We start from the raw sequence: 12,800 nt of genomic DNA, 5'->3' as shown, positions 1-12,800 counted from the left end.
CCGGTGCGGTGTGTAGTAAACATCGCCACCGGGAAGACAAAGGCGGCCGGGCGTGGTGCTGGAAACCCACCCCCCTCGTCTGCCGTGCCGGCCTTCATGGGTGCTGCTACTCGCTAACAGCACTTGCCCCAACAGTCTGCTACAGACTACACGGGGGTTTCGTGTGAGAGAGGAGGCGGTGTGTGAGAGTGTGTGTGTGTATATGATGTACACGTGTGTGTGTCTGTGTGTGTCTTGTGTGTCTTGTGTGTGTGGGTGTGTGTGTGTGATGTACACGTGTACGCGTGTGTGTGTGTGTGAGGTCGTGTGTGAGACGGAGAAAGAGAGAGTGTGGAGTATCGGGCAAGGCCGTCGCCATGGAGTCAACATTGGGGGGGACCAAATCTTCTAGGGGGTCTAGGGCCCCCCCCCCCCCCAGAAAAAAAAATCTAAATTTGAAAACAAATTTCCTGCCATTTCCTGCCTAAAATATTCAAAAAGTCACTAGCACATGGAATGGACTTTTTATTTATATTTTACAATAATGTCTAATAGTATATTGTATAACATTGCTCTGTTTTTACTTTTTTACCATTTCTTGTTTCATTATATGTAATGGCAGAGATTAGGGACTTATAAAGTACAACCATAACCACAATCATATAAACAGAAATCTATGCATTGTTATATGAAGACAAGTTCAGATATTGTGGCCAAGGTTTAGCAATTTTTTTTTCATTTACATAGCATAGAAATGTTTATATATATTGTTTATAGCAATATATTGGGGGGGATATTTTGAACATATTTGAATATTGGGGGTGGGGGGGGGGGATGTGTCCCCGTCCCCCCCAATATATATTATAATTACGGCCTGGTGTATCGGGTATCTACACAACCGGCACCATCAACATCACAACCAACTTCATCAACAGCCATCAACAACACCAACAACCATCAACACCACCAACAACAGCCATCATCAACCACGTTCATTAACAACAACCATCTGGTGCCATCACCATCAGCCCTCCCACCATCGCAACCACCACCACCACCCCCATCGTGGCTGTGAATGTTTACGAGTTTGCCTGTTGCTGCCTGTAAACCGCGTCGAGTCTGAGCGGCGTTCGTTTGTTACCCTTTGAGTTGCGCGTTCACATTGTGTGTATGGTGTTCATTGTATGATGTACACGCGGGTGTGTGTATGTGTGTGTATGGTGTACACGTGGATGTGTGTGTGTGTATGATGTACACGTGTGTGTGTATGATGTACACGTGGGTGTGTGTGTGTATGGTGTACACGTGGGTGTGTGTATGGTGTACACGTGGGTGTGTGTGTGTGCAAACGCGTGCACGTGTGGAGCGGTGGCGCAGCGGTTAGCGCTGCATTCTGCGCTACGAACCCGGCAGGCGGGACCCAAGTTTGCTTACGGTCAACAACAGTGATGGACATATATAAACTAGTCCTGGGCCTCCCCTAGGTCGACTCAGCCTCAAAAGAGTTACCTGGTGGTGTCTAAACATCAGCACTGGGAAGACAAAGGCGGCTGGGAGTGGTGCTGGCCACCCACCCCTCGTGTGCCGCTAACAGCACTTGCCCCAACAGTCTGTTGCAGATTTAACGAAGGGGGTAAGTTTTGCCTTGTATTTACGTATGTATGCAAATACGCACTGTACTAGTTTTTCTGTTACTATGCATATTGTGAGTTTTTTTTTACTTTAACTATTTATTGATGAACTCTTTCCAACCAAGCCTCCGTTCGTGTGACGCTGGAGACACCACGAGGTGTCTGTCGAGTGAAGTTCACCCGACATGAACCACTGTGCCAAGACGTTGAGTTGCTTTTCGGGACTTTGCCTACAGAATTAAAAACAATCTGCCACCTGTCAACATCAACACACCGTGTGTGAGTGTGTGGCCTTGAAAATAAACTACAAAGGGACTCCTCTACATACGAACGAGTGAGGTTCCAGAGGTCTGTTCGTAAGTCGATTTGTTCGTAAGACCAACTTTACTCATTTCGATTCCAAACACGTTGTACGGCATGTGCACTAAACACGGGGAATGGCTTTAGAAGTTGTATAATCCCCTGTAGACGTAGATGTCACTGGTTCTTCATGTTTTACATATGTAGATGCCACTAAATATTCATGTTCTGCAGATGTAAATGCCACTGGTTCTTCACGTTCTGCAAATGTAGATGCCACTGGTTCTTCATGTTCTACATATGTAGATGCCACTAGTTCTTCATGTTCTGCAGATGTAGATGCCACTGGTTCTTCATGTTCTGCATGTGTAGATGCCACTGGTTCTTCATGTTCTGCAGATGTAGATGTCACTGGTTCTTCACGTTCTGCAGATGTAGATGCCACTGGTTCTTCACGTTCTGCAGATGTAGATGCCACGGGTTCTTCACGTTCTGCAGATGTAGATGCCACTGGTTCATGTTCTGTAGATGCAGATGCCACCACCGCCATCTATTGCGCGGTGGTGGAACTTCGGACTCTCGGTCCAAACAGGCAACTGGACATACAGACAGGTTTGTTCATATCTCTGAAAGATAGCAAGTCGAACGTTCGTAAGTAGAGGAGTCCCTGTATCAACGGCGACGTTTCGGGCAATAGCCCTTCTTCATGGCCGTTTAAAACACAGAGGCCAGCAGAGACAGAGACAGGAGCGGATGATAAGAGATGGCGGCTGCATTCGTTAACAACGTGACATTGTCCAATGAGAATGTCATTTTTTTTTAAAAACGCCAATCCTCTTCCGTTGAGTTTGTTACCTAACTCGCAGTCGCCACCGACTACCGGGACGCATCCCCTTCCGATGAACGAAGCGCGCTACTGATCCAACGCGCTCAGGATGGCCAGGCGTGAAGGGTCGACCGTTGCTGTACCCTTGTCTGGATGGGGAATGCATTGTGCGGAAGCATTCTACGATTTTTTTCCTTTCCATATGAATACGAGGAGTGCACACGTATTGATTTTCCGTCGTTCTTTTGTGCTCGTGTACCGCCACCATCCTAGCGGCAGCGTCGCTAACTAATTTAACATTCATAAGAGGGTAGAATTGGTCGTGTGTATTTTGCTATTCGATGCGTGTGTAAGAATCGATGTTTAACCTTTCTAGCAATAAAATAGGAGGCGTTAGGATGTTCGAACAACAAATATATACATTTTGCAAGGCATTAAACCACACGTCCTTGTGGTGAACATGCAAACAAAACATGCTCTAATAATAATGTATGCATTGTCTTTGTAACTGATTGGCCTACACCAGAGACAACCTACTCTGTGGCCTAGTCTCACCAGCAGTATCAGACCAGAGAACGCCGAAAGGCGGACAGTAATGCCACTATCAGATCATTTATAGCTGGGGGTGAGCAGCTATATCATGGGACCTTTTTTGCCAGTATCCAATAATATATGCATTTCAAAGACTATGCAAATATCGTCAGATAATGTTTGCATGTTTTTTCACAAGTGCTGTGTGTGGTGAATGCAGACTTGATGCCTTGCAAAAGGTTTCTATTTGGTGTTTGAACATCTGAACCACCTGCTGGTCCCCAGACTTACAGGTGGTCCGCGATGGTGGTGATGCAAACGCAGCTTGATCCTGACAACAATGGCGATGTTTATTATACCTTTGTTTCGAACATTTATTCATATTTACTCATGATATTTAATTTATAAATGAAGTTAGGTTAAACAACCTTGACAAAACTACCCCTAAAAAAGCCCAAAACCTCTTAGAGCTATGTTTGAAAAGAATATGTTTATATGTTCCGGTAATATTAAATAATGTTGTGTTCCTGCCATAGGACCTGGAGAAAAAGCCACGCGACCACGGGGAGAGAGAAACACCGCAAACTCCCAAATATACAGCAGGCGTCAGGTTTGGGATCGAACCTACGACTTCCTGCATACCATGCGAAGTAGTTAACATCTCCAAGCCACCGTAGTGATGATGATGAGAGATTGAGAGAGAGAGACACCGCAAACTCCAAATATACAGTAGGCGTCGAGGTGGAGATCGAACCCACGACCTCCTGCAGACCAGGCGAGGTAGTTAACATCTCGCCCAATGTTCATAGCTTACACTCAAGGACAAAATAAGTCCTCAATTTATTTCAAAATAAGAATTATTCATTCATCGCGCATGAAGGTTAACGGGCGTCAGTTTGAACGTTTAGAAAAAAATAAAAATAAACAAAACCCCGATGCGATTTGTTCAAACTAAAAGACAACGACTTCGTGCGCGTGTGCCCTGACCTGCGGGGGCCACCCCGCTTGCTCTACGCGTCGACGATTTAAATGCGTGAGAGGGGAGGGGAGGTTTCTCGTCGTCTATGGCATCGGAGTCTTCACCCGCTCGCAGCCAACGGAGTGCTGCAGGGCTGCACTGGCGGCTGGACCCGTGCGTCCGTGCGCCGCGTGTCGCGAGAGGTGTGGGCGGTGGCGCAGTGGTGAGCGCACCGCGCTGCGACCGGGCGTGGTGTTGGCCACCCACCCCCACCTCGTGTGCCACAGTGCCGGACAAGGCCGTGATTATAATATATATTGGGGGGGGGGGGGACACCCCCCCCCTCAATATTCAAATATGCTCAAAATTTCCCCCCCAATATATTGCTATACATTTTTTTTTGCTATGCTATGGAAATAAAAAAAAACAGAGCAATGTAATACGATACACTATTAGACATTATTGTGAAATATAAATAAAAAGTCCATCCCATGTGTTAGTGAATTTTAAAATATTTTAGGCAGGAAATTCGTTTTCAAATTAAAAAAAGATTCTGGGTTGGGACCCCCAGACACCCTGGAAGATTTGGCCCCCCCAATGTTGACTCTATGGCTACGGCCTTGGTGCCGGCCTTCATCGGTGCTACTCTCTAGCAGCACTTGCCCCAACAGTCTATTAAGGCTATACGGGGGATCTTTGGGGAGCTGTGGCGCAGTGGTTAGCGCATCGTGCTGCGAACCCTGCATCGACCCGAGTTCGATTCCTGAAACACCGGTGGCGAATATATGAACCGGTACTGGGTCTCCCCTTGGTCGACTCAGCCTCAAATGAGTACCTGGTGTAGCGGTGTGTAAAAACATCGCCGCTGGGGAAGACAAAGGCGGCCAGACCTGGTGCTGACCACCCACCCCCACCTCGTGTGCCGGCGGCGGCCTTAATAGGTGTTCGCTAACAGCACTTTGGCCCAACATTCTGTGTGTAGGCGACGAGCGGAATGCTGTTGTGGTGCGTTGTGTGTGCTTGCACGTCGAGTTGGAAAAGCCATAGTGCACCTAGCCTGGCACCATCACCGTGGCGACGCCAACCCGCCACTTTGTGGGCAGGCTGTGGCCACGTGTGCGCGGATGAGCTGTGGGCGCAGTGGTTAGCGCGTTGCCACAGCGGGTCCAGTACCGGCCATCCGAGTTCGATTCCTGTCCACGGCTCGTGACATCGGTGACGAATATCTGAGTCGGTTCTGTACATCCCTTAGGTCGACTCAGCCTTAACTGAGTGCCTGGGTTTGTGAAATGAATAAAACCGGACGCGCACACATCAGCACTGGGAAGACAAAGGCGGTCGGGCACGGCACTGACCTCCCCCGCAGTGCTGTGAGCGCTTTGGGAGCGTGACTGGATTGTTAATTAGCGTAATTAACACAGTTGACATGGCAACGTGAGAAGATTACCCCATTGACACTGATGATCATGTTGGTGATGTTGTTGTGACTTTGTTCGTGGTGGTGGTATTGAGATGGGTGGGTGACGATTCTGGTGATGATGTTGCTGATGGTGATGTTGGTGATGATGTTGATGATGATGATGTTAGTCATGATGTTGGTGATGATGATGTAGGTGATGATGTTGTGACTTTGTTCGTGGTGGTGGTATTGAGATGGGTGGGTGATGATTCTGGTGATGATGTTGCTGATGGTGATGTTGTCGATGTCTGGGTGATGGTGGTGGTGATGATTCTGGTGATGATGATAGTGATGATGGTGGTGGTGATGCAGGAATGTCAACTCAAACAAAGATCCGCCGCATAGTCCAAACAGACTGTTGTGGCAAGTGCTGTCAACGAGCAGCACCTATGAAGGCCGGCACGGCACACGAGGGAATTCTTGGCCAGCACCACGACCGGCCACCTTTGTCTCCCTAGTGGCGATGTTTATAGACCGCACCAGGTACTCATTTGTGGCCGAGTCGGCATAGGGGTGGCCCAGAGCCGGTTCAGATAATCGTCACCGGTGTTGGCCGTGAGCGGGAATCCAACTCAGGTCGCCGGGTTCGTAGCGCAGCGCACTCACCGCTACACACACACACAACTCACACACACACGCAACTCACACACACACACAACTCACACACAGACAACCCACACACAAACAACTCACACAACTCACACACACACAACTCACACAACACACACACAACTCACACACACACACAACCTCACACACACACAACTCACACACACACATCTCACACACACACAACTCACACACACACACAACTCTCACACACACAATTCATACACACAACTCACATACACACACAACTCACACACAACTCACACACACAACTCACACACAACTCACACACACACACCTCACATACACACACAACTCACATAACTCACACACACACAACTCACACAACTCACACACACAACTCATACACACACAACTCACACACAACCCACACACACAACTCACACACACACACAACTAACACACACACAACTCACACACACAACTTACACACACACACAACTCACACACACACAACTCACACACAACTCACACACACAACTCACAACCACACAACTCACACACACACAATCACACACACACAACTCACACACACAACTCGCACGCACACACAACTCACACACACAACTTACACACACACACAACTCACACACACACAACTCACACACACAACTCACACACACACAATCACACACACACAACTCACACACACACAACTCACACACACACACAACTCACACACAACTCACACACACACAACTCACACACACAACTCACACACACACAATCACACACACAACTCACACACACACAACTCACACACACACACAACTCACACACAACTCACACACACGCAACTCAAACACACACACAACTCACACACACACACACACAACTCACACACACACACAACTCACACACGCAACTCACACTCACAACTCACAGACACAACTCACACACACAACTCACACACACAACTCACACACACACTCACAACTCACACACACACACAACTCACACACACACTCACACACACACAACTCACACACACACTCACACACACACACAACTCACACAGACACACACAACTCACACACACACTCACACACACATACAACTCACACACACACACAACTCACAAACACAACTCACACACACAACTCACACACACACTGACACACACACAACTCACACACACACAACTCACACACCTCACACACACAACTCACACACACACAACTCACACACACACTGACACACACACAACTCACACACACAACTCACACACTTCACACACACAACTCACACACACAACTCACACACACCTCACACACACAACTCACACACACACTCACACACACTCACACACACACACACAACTCACACAGACACACACAACTCACACACACACAACTCACACACACAACTCACACACACACACCTCACACACACAACTCACACACCTCACACACACACACAACTCACACACACATACAACTCACACACCTCACACACACACACACAACTCACACACAACTCACACACACACACAACTCACACACACAACTCTCACACACACACACAACTCACACACACACACAACTCACACACACACTGACACACACACACACAACTCACACACAACTCACACACACAACTCACACACACACACCTCACACACACAACTCACACACTTCACACACACACACCTCACACATACACCTCACACAGACACACACAACTCACACACACACACCTCACACACACAACTCACACACCTCACACACACAACTCACACACAACTCACACACACAACTCACACACACAACTCACACACACAACTCACACACACAACTCACACACACACTGGCACACACACAACTCACACACCTCACACACACAACTCACACACAACTCACACACACACTCACAACTCACACACACACTGACACACACACACACCTCACACACACACCCAACTCACACACACACTCACAACTCACACACACAACTCACACACACAACTCACACACTCACACACACACAACTCACACACACACTCACACACACAACTCACACAGACACACACAACTCACACACACACTCACACACACACAACTCACACACAACTCACACACACAACTCACACACACAACTCACACACACACACACCTCACACACTCACACAACTCACACACACACTCACACACACACACAACTCACACACTCACACAACTCACACACACACACTTACACACACACACACAACTCACACACACTGACACACACACACACCTCACACACACAACTCACACAACTCACACACACAACTCACTCACACACACACAACTCACACACCTCACACACACACAACTCACACACACAACTCACACAGACACACACAACTCACACACACACTGACACACACACTGACACACAACTCACACACCTCACACACACAACTCACACAGACACACTCACACACACACACAACTCACACACACACAACTCACACACACAACTCACACAACTCACACACAACTCACACACCTCACACACACACAACTCACACACACAACTCACACACACAACTCACACACACACACTTCACACACACAACTCACACACCTCACACACACACCTCACACACACACCTCACACAGACACACACAACACACACACACACTGACACACAACTCACACACACAACTCACACACACCTCACACACACTGACACACACACACACCTCACACACACACAACTCACACACACACCTCACACACACACACAACTCACACACACACACCTCACACACCTGACACACACACACAACTCACACACACACACACAACTCACACACAACTCACACACACAACTCACACACACTTCACACACACAACTCACACACCTCACACACACACCTCACACACCTCACACACACACACCTCACACACACAACTCACACACACAACTCACACGCAACTCACACACACACTCACACACACACACACACAACTCACACACACACACAACTCACACACACACAACTCACACAACTCACACACACAACTCACACACACACTCACACACACACACACACCTCACACACACACTCACACACACACACCTCACACACACACACACAACTCACACACACAACTCACACACACAACTCACACACACACAACTCACACACACACAACTCACACACACAACTCACACACCTCACACACAACTCACACACACACACAACTCACACACACACAACTCACACACACACACAACTCACACACACAACTCACACACACACACCACACACACACAACTCACACACACACACCTCACACACACACACAACTCACACACACACACCTCACACACCTCAAACACACACACCTCACACACACAACTCACACACACAACTCACACACAACTCACACACACACCTCACACACACACTCACACACACACACAACTCACACACACAACTCACACACACAACTCACACAACTCACACACACAACTCACACACACACACTCACACACACACACACCTCACACACACACTCACACACACACACCTCACACACACACACAACTCACACACACAACTCACACGCACACAACTCACACACCCAACTCACACACACAACTTACACACACACAACTCACACACACAACTCACACACCTCACACACAACTCACACACACACACACAACTCACACACACACAACTCACACACACACACACACAACTCACACACACAACTCACACACACACACACACACCACACACACACAACTCACACACACACACCTCACACACCTCAAACACACACACAACTCACACACGGCTCATGACCTCTACAACTCGGCAGCGGTGATGCCCTTGCTGGACGTGCTGGTGATGATGATGCTCGTTATGCTGCCACTGATAATAATCCTGATGATGGTGTTGATGCTGATGGAGATGATTATGATTTGTAATGATAGAGCAATGATGGTGTTATGATGTACTGATTATGATTACTGTGGTGATGATAATGATGATTGTGGTAATGATCATGGTAATCACGATGATAATAAAGATGACGTAATGATGTATTGATGGTGATGCAATGATGTGCTGCTGATCGTAGTAACGATGGTGGTAATGATATTTGATTACTATGATGGACGATAGTAATTGTAATGAATAATATAATGTACGAACCATGTTGATTGAGATCACTTTGGTGACGATGCGATGATGAATATGATGATGCACTGATGGTATTGATGGTGAATACGGTGGGAGGATGATGATGATGTACTGATGGTGTTGATGGTGAATACGGTGGGATGATGATGATGTACTGATGGTGTTGATGGTGCATACGGTGGGATGATGATGTACTGATGGTGTTGTTGGTGAATACGGTGGGATGATGATGATGATGTACTGATGGTGTTGATGGTGAATATGGTGGGATGATGAGGATGATGATGTACTGATGGTATTGATGGTGAATACGATGCGATGATGATGACGATGATGGTCGTGGTGCTGATGAGGTGAATACCAAGAAAGCATTACTCACTCGCTTCACCGCTGCGGTCACAGCAGCCACCTCCTCACTGACGACGTTTCTGGGTTCCTCGTCGAGGTGATTGATGACGGCGATGATGGAGACAGCGCTCCGGCCACTTCAATTCATCGACGCGGTGCCGAGGTTGATCGGGTGTGCTGGATCGTGAGCTGGTGACGATGGGATGGTGATGCGGTGATGCGCTGGGTGATGAGGTGAGAGATTATCGGTCTCTTGCTGCTCCCTCGTCGCGTTCCTCATCCTCGTCGCGTTCCGTCTCCTCCGCGTGACGCACGCGCGCGGGATCCGCCCGCTCATCACGAACATCCAGGGGGCGCGCGCGTGCGCGTGCGTGTGTGGGCTCGTGCGTGATGCCGTGGGGTTGGCGATGGTGGTGGCGATGGGGGGTCGCGTGCGATGATGGTGATGATGATGAATGTGATGGTGTGTGGTGATGGGGGATGGCGTGTAATGATGATGATGGATGTGATGGTGTGGGGTGAAAGGTGGGGTGATGGTGATGGGGGATGGCGAGCGATGATGGTGATGATGATGAATGTGATGGTTTGGGGTGATGGTTGATGGCGAGCGATGATGGTGATGATGAATGTGATGGTGTGGGGTGATGGGTGGGGTGATGGGTGAGGTGATGGTAGTGGTGATGGGGGGGTCGCGTGCGATGGTGGTGAATATGATGGTGTGGGGTGATGGTGGTGATGGGGGATCGCATGCGATGGTGATGATGAATGTGTGATGGTGCCGGGTGATGGCGGTTCGCGTGTGATGATGATGAATGTGTAATGATAAGGGGTAACAGGTGGGGTGATGGTGGTGATGGGGGTTAGCGTGTGATGGTGTGAAGTGAGAGGTGGGATGATGGTAGTGGTGATGGGGATTCGCAAGTGAAGATAATTAATGTGATGGTGTGGGATAAGAGTTGGGTGGTGATGGGGGTTATCGTGTGATAGTGATAATTAATGTGATGTTGTGGGGTAAGAGGTGGGGTAGTGATGGGGGTTATCGTGTGATGATGATGATGAATGTGATGGTGTAGGGTTAGAGATGGGGTGGTTATGGGGGTTAGCGCGTGATGGTGATGAATGTGATGGTGTGGGGTTAGAGGTGGGGTGGTGATGGGGGTTATCGTGTGATGGTGATGAATGTGATGTGTGGGGGTAAGAGGTGGGGTGGTGATGGGGGTTATCGTGTGATGATGATGAATGTGATGGTGTGGGGTTAGAGATGGGGTGGTGATGGGGGTTAGCGCGTGATGGTGATGAATGTGATGGTGTGGGGTTGGAGGTGGGGTGGTGATGGGGGTTATCGTGTGATGATGATTAATGTGATGGTGTGGGGGTAAGAGGCGGGGTGGTGATGGGGGTTAGCGCGTGATGGTGATGATGGGACATGTGATGGTGTGATGATGGTTGAGGACAGATGCACGACAACGAACGACATCGCTCATCTCCACGTGCAGCCCCAAAGCACGGTGGAAACTCCACATTCGCATGACAGGCACCAGCCCCCCCTAAAGAACAACTATAATTGCCGATGTTTTAATTGGAATGTTGCCGGGCGAGAGATCGTACAGAATGGTCCTTGTGGGTGTGAGGCCTTGCTGTGATTTAGAGAGAGAGAGATTGGCCCCACAGCAAGCCGGGCTTTCACTGACGAGACAATGTCAGCGTCAAAACATCTCCGCACTTGTGCTCGTCCTGAATGAATGCTACTGAATGTATTCATTCCCAAAAGGTCGTCGCGGTGCTGATGGGAGGTGTAAATGTTAACTACCTCGCCTGGTATGCAGGAGGTCGTGGGTTTGATCCCGACCCTGACGCCTGCTGCTCTTTATTTTCAGTTTGCGGTGTCTCTCTCCCTCCCCGTGGTCGCGTGGATTTTTTTCTCCGGGTCCTCCGGTTTTCCCCTCCACGTTTAGAAACACGAGATTGAGATTATTTAGATAATTCTGCTGCTATA

The sequence above is a fragment of the Lampetra planeri genome, chromosome 36 (genome assembly GCF_965212315.1).
Source record: "Lampetra planeri chromosome 36, kcLamPlan1.2.h2, whole genome shotgun sequence".
NCBI lineage: Eukaryota > Metazoa > Chordata > Hyperoartia > Petromyzontiformes > Petromyzontidae > Lampetra > Lampetra planeri.
The sequence above is the reverse complement of the archived record's forward strand: the minus strand, read 5'-3'. Positions refer to the sequence as shown.